Source organism: Tamandua tetradactyla, chromosome 8 (assembly GCF_023851605.1).
Source record: "Tamandua tetradactyla isolate mTamTet1 chromosome 8, mTamTet1.pri, whole genome shotgun sequence".
Classification (NCBI taxonomy): domain Eukaryota; kingdom Metazoa; phylum Chordata; class Mammalia; order Pilosa; family Myrmecophagidae; genus Tamandua; species Tamandua tetradactyla.
The window spans coordinates 56349249-56360746 of NC_135334.1; positions in this window are offsets into that span (position 1 = coordinate 56349249).

Consider the following 11498-nt stretch of genomic DNA (forward strand, 5'->3'; position numbering starts at 1 on the left):
TAATTATGCTTCTGATAAGTTTAAATACAGGTCTATAGAGGAGTCTGGCAATTTTCTATGAGGCCTCTTGAGAGCCCTTCCAATACTGTATTTCTATGATTCTAAGTAATCATCACATCTAATGAATTAATTATGCCACGTGGTATTTTCCCAGTGCAGTACAGATGGCTTCATCATATAATTTTAGGCTCTAGTTAGAGATGATTCACTAGCATTTTAAAGGCACTGTTGCAACTGTTCCCCAGAAGAAACCTTAAAGAGGGTACAATTTTAAGCTGTGTATGAAAATATATCACTTATCTAATGACAAATCCCTTTACATATGAAAGGATCCATATGGGATGAATTCTAACAAGCTAGGTCTGCAGTGCATACCTGAGATAGACAGCCAAACTGCCCTTAGAGAGCTCCAATAAGACAATTCTGGGCCACATGGTCTAGGAGCTTGCCTTGTACTGTGTGCTAATGTGTCTCAGAGCTGAATGGCTGAACTGACTGTTGAAGGATTATGGAAGCTCTGAATCAGTTTCACGTACAACCCCCACTAAAAATTTGATGCTTAGATCACTTCCACAGCCTTTCTGATAGTGACACTCTCCCTCAGCTCACATGCTGACCAGATTACATACTGAATGCACTCCTATCCGAATTAAAGTGAACTTCCCTTATTTAGTAAACAACTTTTGGATATAGGCTTATCTTTGATATTTAATTCTTTATATATATACATACACACACACACACACACATAAACATACACATACACAATATACCAAACAGGCAATTAGACAAGTGGGGGACATTAATCAATGTAGCATTTTTCGCAAGCTGGCTAGTAACTTCTGCAGGTCTCTTCATACAAGCCACCCTAGTTTGTAGAATAAATGGAAACTTTCCTTGCTATGCAGCTGAAGGGAAGTCTCTGAGAACTAAAGCGCCCATTAACTCTTAGTTCTACAACAGAATGAATTTCCTATTATTTCAGGAAGAAGATGTGAATTAATAAGCTATTATAATGACAGCACATTTCACAAATAATTAGGTCTTTTTTTAACTTTTACTATATCCATCTCCTGCCCAGTGGTCTTTCCCTTGTCCTGTGTGCATTTAGCCTATCTTCTCTTTTCTTATCTCACTCAAACTCCCTAATAGAGATCTTAGTACTAGCCCAGTTCTAGGACTGGTTTTACAACTCTTAACCTGTTGGAAAAAGTTGAATTGATTGTTTCAGATCACTATTCCAAAACGCGGATCCACACGCTGCCAACTTCCGGGGTCCATGATAAAGTGCAAAATTGGTCCTTGGCAAAAATGAAAAAACAGATGACATACTGAGATATCTGTTGTCTTATTTTGTTGTGTTGTGTTTTCTTTGCCTTTGGATCTCAGGTGGCAAAATGGATGAATAATTCTTGATTTGTAACATATTCTTATCATCAGTCCATGGATGGCACTTGTTTCCTTGTTTGTTTTAAATAATATGATACAATAAATACAGGTATATTTCCTACTCAAAGCAAGAACCTTGACTATAACTTAAAATTAAATATGTGGTCCCCCTTCATCTCACTCTTTTATCTCCCCTGATGTGAGGATCTTAGATCCTAAATTTGCATTGTTCTCATTCTTTAAAAATTGTGCGTGAACACACACATATACACACAGAGGCATTTATGTCTGTTGCTAAAAAGTATATCATGTAGTTTTGTTTTAACTTTATAAATGTTCTTATGCCTGTGTGTGTGTATCTTGTTTTATATAATCTTTTGGAAATTTTTTTCCACTCAATCCTTTATTTAGATCCCATGGTTTTGTGTGTGGAACAGTTGATTCACTTAACCTGACTTATATTTTCTTCCTTTATGTAAATGTACCATACATTTATTTATCCACATTCCTACAGATGGCCATTGAATTGTTTCCCAGTTCCAATTTGGTATGAACAGAGCAGCTAGAAACACTTTGGTTTTTTTTTACCTGTCTCCTGGTATATATTAACAAGGCTCATTCACATATAGAAACCTAGAATTGCTGGATGGTAGTGTATGCAAGTTTTCATACAGATAAACGCATTCAATTTAAAATACTCTCTTTTATTATGAGAGTATGCTCTTTTTTTGGGGGGGGGCAGTTAATCCTGTCTTATTAAATGATATTAACTGTAGATGGAAGTTGTTACTTTTTACAAATATCCATTTTCAGTAAAAGTTAAAATCCTCCCATTTGGTTTGGAAAATTTTACTATACTGTAAAATTCTAAAGTCTGGGGAACTCACGACCATTATCAAGAGACAGGCTGGATTTTATCTACATCTGTGAGTCCTAATAGTGCTTATACCACCGGGCTGTCACAAGGCTTAATGAGATAAAAATAATAATAATAAGTAATGGCATATAGTAATTGTTCAATAAACTTTCCTCCCCTGGCTCAGCTTGGTTTCTGATGCTGAATGTCTGGGATTATACAGCAGACTTTTTTGTGCTCACTAACACTTTCAGAAGACTCTCTGAAGGTGACAGCTCAGGGAGCAGACCTTCACAGAAGTACTCATTTATTGCCATCATCTGTCCTAACAAACACTGCACTATTAAGACAATGGAGTTAATCCTTTCCTGCAGTGATGCCCTTCATTGCTTTTGATACCCTGACTGGTATTGAGACAAGTTTGGCTTCATATAGAAAGTAGTTGTGGAGAAAGGAGATCCTAGGGCGCCAGACTTCATTCTCATTCGGAGACCAAATCAATCAACTATGTATCTAGTTATTGTTTAAATAATTCAGCAAAATATCTATTCCAAAAAATTTAAGAACTCTCATCATATGTTTATATACAAAATGAGAGGTTTTATGGTTGCTAATAGTTGGTCCTTTGCAACAGAACTCAAGACAAAGGTCCATGAAGATGCTGATGTGTTTGTGCCATGAGAGGACAATTATAATGACAGCACTGACATAGCACTTAGAAGTGTCTCAAAGGCAAACTTCTCTATTTCAAAAACCACTATTTGCCTTGCATTTACTATGTGCTAAGCACTGGGCTGGATACTGAGTATACAAATATGCATAAGACATTCTTTCCCCTCAAAATCTCATGGTAGTAGCAAAAATAGACTTAACAAGCAATTATAACACTGCTAATAATCTCTTTAATAAAACTGTGGGCATGTGCTGAGGGAGCAGAGAGGAGTGGCAACCAAGTCACTGAGTGCAATTAGAGACCCATAACGTGGATAAGATGCCACGAGGGATGGCCTTGAAGCACAGGTGGAACAGTGACAGGTGGATGAGAAATCCCTGAGAGAGGAAACAGTTTAAACAAAAGCAGGGAACTGAGAAAATTCATGACAGATTCTAAGGCTAAGTCCTTCTTCACATATCCCAGGATCTAGTGCAATTTTTCTGCCCTTTTCCCTCCTGCTGTGCGCCCCAGAATGTAGGTTACAGAGAATCCAGTTACGCGACGGCACACACACTGGTCAGTAAGTGGTGATGCAATATGCTGAGGCCGCTGATGCATGCTCACTCTCACTGCCCAGTGAAACCTATTATATATATCCTGTAATCCATACTCTTAAAATTGTGACTCAAGAAAGTAATTTCTATGAGAGGGCTTTTTTTATTTTTAACCTAGTAAGCTGCTGGTCAGGGAAAACAGCATTGCTGGTTACACCTTGTGTCAGACCTGGAAGGTAAGTAAGGACCTTTGCTGCACACCTGGCAGTGCTGGGTAGATTAATAATTGCCTATAGGTCAGTGTAAATAGATGGACAGTTCAACATAAAAGGACATACATTCTTCCTGGATAATGGCAACTGCAAAATGTACAAAAACCTAAAGATTTCACTCGGGTGGTGGCGCTGGTAGTGGTAATATGAATGAAGATAGCTCATTTTTATTGAATACTTACTAAGTAGTAGGAATTGCACTGAGTGGGTTAAATGGGTCATCTCACTGATTTTTACCACAAACTTATGAGGCTGTTTTTCTCATAGTTATTAATATGCACATATACAAATTAATAAATTAAATCACAAAGAGGTTAAATAACTTTCCCAAGATCTCAAATTTTGCTTAATAATACAGACCAGGATTTGGGCCCAGATATATCAAGTTCAGAGCTTTCCATTAACCACTAAAACTATATTCTATACCTATGGCCATCATTCACTGAGTTTATAGCAAATAGTATTTAGGCAAATGAATGGTCAATTATTATTTGCATTTTATACACGAGGAAATTGAGTCTCAGGGAAGCTAAGTGACTTATCTAAAGTGACATAGTGGTAGAATTAGAAATTAGCCCAGATCTGTCACACTCCAAAGCTCATGCTTTTTCCACTGCCCCTTATACCCTTTCATATTGAATCCACAGATCTCCTGGAGTTGACCAAAGTCAAGAAACAACCCTCAGAATACTCCAAATATGTCCCAAAGCCCTGTTTAATACACCCACAGTTCCTGCCTGTCCCCAAGCCAAACATTTGGAAATCACATCTCTTGCTGTGGCATCACCAGACATGGAGTTCCCTCTTGCTGCCCAGAGCAGAGTATCTTGGAATTGGCTTCATCAGTTATCACTTATGACAAGCATCTCAAACCAAGGCAGTGAGAGTCTAAAAGATGTTCTTATCAATGTCATTTATTTCTCCTCCATTCCATCCTGCATGTCACTCTTATGGACAATCATTAAGTAACATTCACTCACTTTCTAAAGAATCCATCTCCTACTGTTGACTAAATCCCAAATATGGAGCTTCAGACTCAGAATGAAAAACTCTGCCCTGCAAGAAAGCTCCTGAAGGCTGGATCACCAAGTGTTTCAATTTAATTGGAAAGGAAAAAGACAGCTATATGTAGGGCTGAGATCTCTTATTTTTCATTTCTCAGAAAACTGAATTGGAGACCTTTCCAAGTTTATAACAGAATTTGACTAAAATCTAAGGGGAAGTGAATTTAGGTGACTATCTAATTAAACTGGAAAGCCCTGCCCCCACTTCAATTGCTAATCAGAATTATAAGAAAAATTAGTTTCTATTTTCCTCTGCCCTGCTCTGTGAGCCTAATGCTGTGACTGTTCTGCGGTTCATAGTGATGTGTGTATGTGCACATACACACATTTGATAGTTGTGTGGCAGGAAGTATGCATATCATTATCTTATGAACAACTTAAAAGCAAAGACAATCTTTTATTAATCTTTGATCATGACATGGCCACAACGCACAGCCTCAGAAGTGTTCAAGAAATATTTCTAAACTAGCATGATCAAGACATAAGTCATCCATATTCCAGCAGAATAAAAGACATGTGTCAAAATAGATGTTCTGTAAATTTTCTCATTAGGCTTGTGACAAAGGAAATTATCACAAATCCAACACTTCCTGATGTTACTGCCTTAATAGTTACTAAACATTCCCTAAACATTGACTGAGCGCTCCTATGAGTCAGGCATGTTGCAAATGTAAGTAGCGGTCCATAAGGGTCTTGCAATCTTTTTCAGGACACAGCCTCTTAACACATAAATCTTGTAAAGCAAGATTGGTGCTGCAATTCCAAGTCTTCAGGATGCTGTGTGGCATGGGTCATGGTTGTATGGCATGGGTCATGGTTGTGTGGCATGGGTTCATGGTTGTGTGGCATGGGTCATGGTTGTGTGGCATGGGTTCATGGTTGTGTGGCATGGGTCATGGTTGTGTGGCATGGGTTCATGGCAGGAGAGTCAGAGAGTACTTCCAAGACTCTGGGGCATGGAGGAAGAGCAAGAACATTCAGAAACATTATTCACAGAAGTGAATAAGTGCAACATGTTCTAAGAATGGCAACAGTCAAGTGTGCCCTGTGTGTAGACACCCTAGAGAAGAAGAAGAAACAGCTAGATTCAGTTGGTTTCGAACATCACTGAAGGAGTAAAAAAATGTATCTTCTTGCGGTGATTACCAACCTTTAATTTTTTTATCTGCAAGCATCACATTTGTACCATCCTTCCATGAGCACAACCAGATGATACAAATTTCCAAAGACCTGGATAGTCATATGATCAATTCTGTATTTTAGGACCATGTTAAAAGTCAGCAATTACCATCCCCATCCCATTCCCAAATCAGGTAATGTTTGAAAAATTTGAAGTATAAGGTCATTTACACTGTGAGTCCTTATTCTACTCCCAAGAACAAAACTTCCTGTTTGCAGTAGGTTTGGATTTTTCAGACCTCCCCTTGGCCAGATTACTTTTGGAGAGATGTTCCCAGCAGAAAGCATCCTGTTTTGTTGTTGTTATTTCAACTTGATCTCCCCACCCTGATGCAAAGTCACCAGTCTAGCAATTTGGAACTGCTGTGCTGACTTGATTTTAACTGAAATCCCATACTGAGAAAATTGCATTTTACTTGGCTTGAGTTCTATTCTTGAGTGATGCTCAAGTTAAGAAGCAGATGTGCCTGGTAGCATCCAGTGCCTTCAGTGGATAAAGTGCTGTTAATGAGATGGCCCATGTAACATGTGAGTACAGAATCATTAATTTTAATTTCCTCTTCCTCACTTTCAGTGGGGCTATGGTTTAATCATTTATCATCTCTTGCCTGGACCATTGCAGTAGCCTCTTAACTGGTCTCCCTGATTTGACTTAAGCCCTTTTTCCAGACCTCCTGCGGCAAGAGAGTCTCCTAAGCACAGACAGAATTCTGTCATACCCTTTCCATGAAAACTTTGATGAACATTCCCATTTTGGGGAAGTTAAAACATAAAAACATAAATCCATCTCAAGTAAACTTTCAAGTCTCATCACCTGCTGTAGCCTTTCACGTACCCTGCTTCGCTTAATCATTATTACTCCTTGAACAAAATGAACTCTTCCTCCGTCATGTTTTCGCATATGTCATTCTCACTGCCTCAAATGTTTTCCTATCCCTACTTTCTTTAGTCTTAAACTAAATGAAGTTTTCAGATGCCGCTCAATGCCCTATGTCTTTGAAAGATCCTCAAGAATTTCTGGGTAAGGTTAATTGCTCATTCTTTTATTCTACCAATAGCTATTAAGTATCCTTTTTCTTCCAGGAACTGTTCTCAGTGCCGAGAATACAGAGATGAACCAAAGTTCTTGCCCTCAATTAGCTTACATTCTAGTGTAAATCAGACAATAAAGACAATGATTAAACACATGAATATATAATTTCAAGAGTGCATTAAGAATAATAAAGCAAAACACGTAGACAGTCACTACTGATGGAGTGCTTCATATGTGTCCTACTACAAACAATGTATTCTACTTTGTGTGGGAAATCATTGTTTAATGTGTCTTCTTCTTGGGCATAGTTCCTTCAGGTAATAAATGTTATTTATCTTTGTCATCTTTGATTAGTACTGCAAGGCATCATTAATTGTGTCATGACTGAATGAATATACACATGTATGAATGGCAAATAAATGAATAGTTCTTAATTGTGCTTTATTTTCAATTCACTGAAAGGAAATCCTCTATGATGCAATAACTTAAATACTCCCCAGATGACAAACTAAGGCAATAACAAGTATTGGGTCTCTTGCTAAAGACTTAGTTACATTAAGCATATGAATTACAATCAATCGTAAGTTGCCCCTTAGATCCAATCATCTGGGTCACTTAATGCTCAAGGTATCTTCAAAGCCTTTTGTAGCCAAACTCTGTGTTCTCTAATTTCATGAATTAAGAGATCCCTTTACTTTCTCCCGAAAAAAAGAAAAGAAAAAAAGCATAAAACTAAACTAAACCAAACAAAAAAATACCTAACTATACCAGTTTCATGAATTGTTTTAAACTAAGCTTTTATTGAAAAGCAATTTGATGGGGAAAATAAGGCAAATTTTGGATGAAGCCTGTAAACCTCTATATTGGAAAGAAATGTTTAAAATGAAGTAATCGTATAACCAAAGTACTATATGAAACACCTTCCTTATAGTGAGTGGCGAATTTCTGATTCCAGGCTGTCTGTTAATTCATTCTGAAAGATTGACCAGATCTTTTTACTTAGCTATGTCTGTTTCTACAACTTCTATAAGTCTGCAACATATCTTGGAGTCCCTATGTCCCTCTCTTCTCTTTATCTATGTGACGTATTGAAGCCCCCACATTTACCAGTGACTTGTTCTAAAACAAGAAGAGAACAGAGGACAAAGAACATGTTCCCATAGTGGTTAACTGTTCTTTTGTTTGTTTTTGTTTTTTTTTTAACAGACAATGCACAAATATGGTCATGTTTATTGGGTTTCTTTGATTGCAGGCAACAGATAGATACACAGTTATCAACTCTGGTTAATTTAGGCCAAAAAGCAATTTGTTGGAAAGCTGTGGGATAGATCACAGAATTAAAGGAAAATCTTATTAACAAGTCTTATCAAGAATCAGAACTAGGACAACTTGGGGATTCTGACAGCAAAACTAATGAAGTGTCTCCTTAGGGCTTCATTGTAAAGAGAAATAAATTCTATCAATGACCAAGTTCTTTGATAAGTTACTCAAAACTAAAAATCCAGGGATAGACCTGCATGGTTTGGGTCACCTCTGCAGCAGGACAGGCTGGGGGTAAAGCATTTTGATTGATAGGCTCACTTTGAATGTATATAATGGCGCAGGTACAGTTCTACAATGGAAAAATTAGATGCTGCTAGTGGAAAAATGAGATTAGATATTCAACAAGAAAAATACTCACCCCCCCATCAAGGTCTCAAAAACCACGAGAGGTTTGGCATAATAGAAATAACAAAGATTTTGGCATTACACGGCCTGGAGTTCAAATTGGAGGCTCCTTACTGAGTAGCTATTATATGGAGATTATTTTGCTTTCCTCAGAGGGTTGCTCCCTGAGGATAAATGAAGGAATCTATAGGAATTAGTGTCTAGTTTAAAGTTAGCACTTAATAAATTGTATCTATTAATCTTATCATTACCAAAGAATACATGTTTTCAGGGTATTTGGGGAAAGAAGGCAAATAAATAATGACATGTTGCTGGAGACCCCAATGGTCCCAAATGAACACAGCTGAGAGAGAATCAGGATGCAACCACAGGATATGTACATGTTTCTGGAGTCATTATTCTAAATTAATCTTATAATTGCCTACAGCTATGTACTCACTGCAGTGTTAACCTCATCTTTTCATTATCTTTGGATCAAAAGTACAATGCTCAAATAATAGATTGGGAAGAGAAAAGTGTGATGTTTGATCCCAATATGAGATATTATAGGATGCCTGTCAACACCTCCTTTTATAATCAACAATTTTATATGTGCAGCGCATACTAAAGTGTGAAATGAGTAGAAGCAGTCTGCCCAGGTGCAGGAATTAGTGGATTCTTTGTAGAGAATTTAAAATAGATAAAGCCAACTAAAGTCTATATGCTTTTTATCATCACTATATGCTGGTAATTCTAAACAATGTCAGTGATAAATTACTCCTTCCAACCCAGTAGAAAACTTCTTCTCTTACCCAACTTGATTTATCACAATATAGGCATGCCTTTCTTATCTTCCTGTCTTATTATTAACTTTTAACTAGCAGCCCCTATATCTTGTTCAATTTTGTGGGCCCCGCAGGGAGTGGTACTGCTTAGGTAAAGGGAGTGGATCTGGACTCTTAACGTAAGGTGTTTACTGGTTCATCTGAAAAGTGAGGATAGTAATGATCACCTATGGAGTTGAGAACAGGAGTGCAGATTAGTGATAAAATAGCACTAATGGCAATAAATTGGAACAATGTCTGCCACCTACACTTTCAAAAATGACTTATTTTGAGTCACTAGAGATTAGAAAAGTCTATATATGCTCCATATATACTGAGCTATAGCAAAACAAAGATTAAGGAGACTTGGACCTTGCCCTGGATCACTTCATTAGCAAACAGATACCCTACGAGGTATATAAAGTCTTTTGGGTCCTATGAAAGAGCCAGTAAAGGATGTAGGGCAGGGCACAAGTTCGTGGTCTTCAGTCTTACCTGGAAGGGAATATTTAAGAAAAGTTTCTAAGCTAACAGACATGCTACCCAGAGAAGTGATTAATCAGAGAGGCAGTGGGGGGCTGGGCAAGTTAATCGTACTTCAGAAGTCAGTAGATAATATCATAGAAGAATGCTTTATATCATAGGAGAATGCTTCTACAAAACTGTTAAGTGAAAAAAAGAAAGATACAAAACTACACAGAATACAGTAAAGGAGGGGAGGGGCCAAGATGGCGGCTTAGCAATGTGTGTGTTTTAGTTCGTCCTCCAGAACAACTACTAAATAACCAAAAACAGTACAGAACAGCTCCCGGAGCCACGATAGTGACCAGACACACAGCGTACCCCAGTCTGGACCAGCTGGACCGGCTGTGAGTCTCTGGAACAGTGAGCTCCCCAAGCCGCAGCAGTTCCTCAAGCTGTGGTGGCCGGCACCTGGCACCCCTCCCCCACAGGCGGCTTCCCGGAGGGAAAGGAAAGAGACTCTAACAGTAGCAGGGACTGAGTCGAACCAAACACCAATTGTGGCATTAATAAACAAATCCTTACAACTAAAAATAGGCCCCCAGCTCAGGGGGAACTGGTCAAAGTCGAGGTCGTCTATTGGGCTAACCGAAAAAGAGGAAAGGGGACGAAACGGAGGCTTTTGTGGCTGTTTCTACAGAGGCTTGGCTGCCTCTGGATTCAGTGGCGAGATTACACACGCTGCAACTGCCCCAAGTATACGCAGAAACAGGCTGCTTTCAGGGCTGTCTCCCACCTGAGCCTTCCCCAGGGGAGGGGTGAAACACAACTCAGGTGGAATCCCTCTCTCAAGGAATTCAGACCCCAGGGCTTGGCAATTTGAAGCCATCAAAACCAGCCTACAACCTCTCCTCTGTCTCTACCATGCCCCCAGCAGGGAGAGTCTTCCAAAATTAAAGGAGCCACAACATCTTTTGCTTGTGGGACCCGCAAACAGACAAGCACCACATACTGGGCAGGATAAGAAAAACAGAGCCCAGAGACTTCACAGGAAAGTCTTTCAACCTGCTGGATCTCACCCTCAGGGAAAACTGATGCAGGTGACTCCTCCCCACCCCCCCATAGGAGGCCAGTTTAGTCCAGGAAAACCCGACTGGATTCTGTAATACCTATGTAGACCCTCCTAAGGGTGGGGAGGGAAAAGGTACCTTAGAAGCAGGACAAGAAACAAGAAAACAAGAACTGAAAAATTACCCTCTGTTAAACAAAACTTAAGCTAGATGCTCAGGAAAAGCTGAACTGAAGGTCAAAGAACAGATAGACAACAAACTCATCGAGCAAGAAAACCCTAGGTAAGATAAGTAAAAGCAATCTCCAGAATAAACTAATTAAGGTAATTAAATGTCTAGATGTCAGCAAAAAATAACAAATCACACCAGGAAAATTGAAGATATGGCCCAGTCAAAGGAACAAACCAATAGTTCAAATGAGATACAGGAGCTGAAACAACTAATTCAGAATATACAGAAATGGAAAACCCCATCAAAAACCAAACCAATGAAT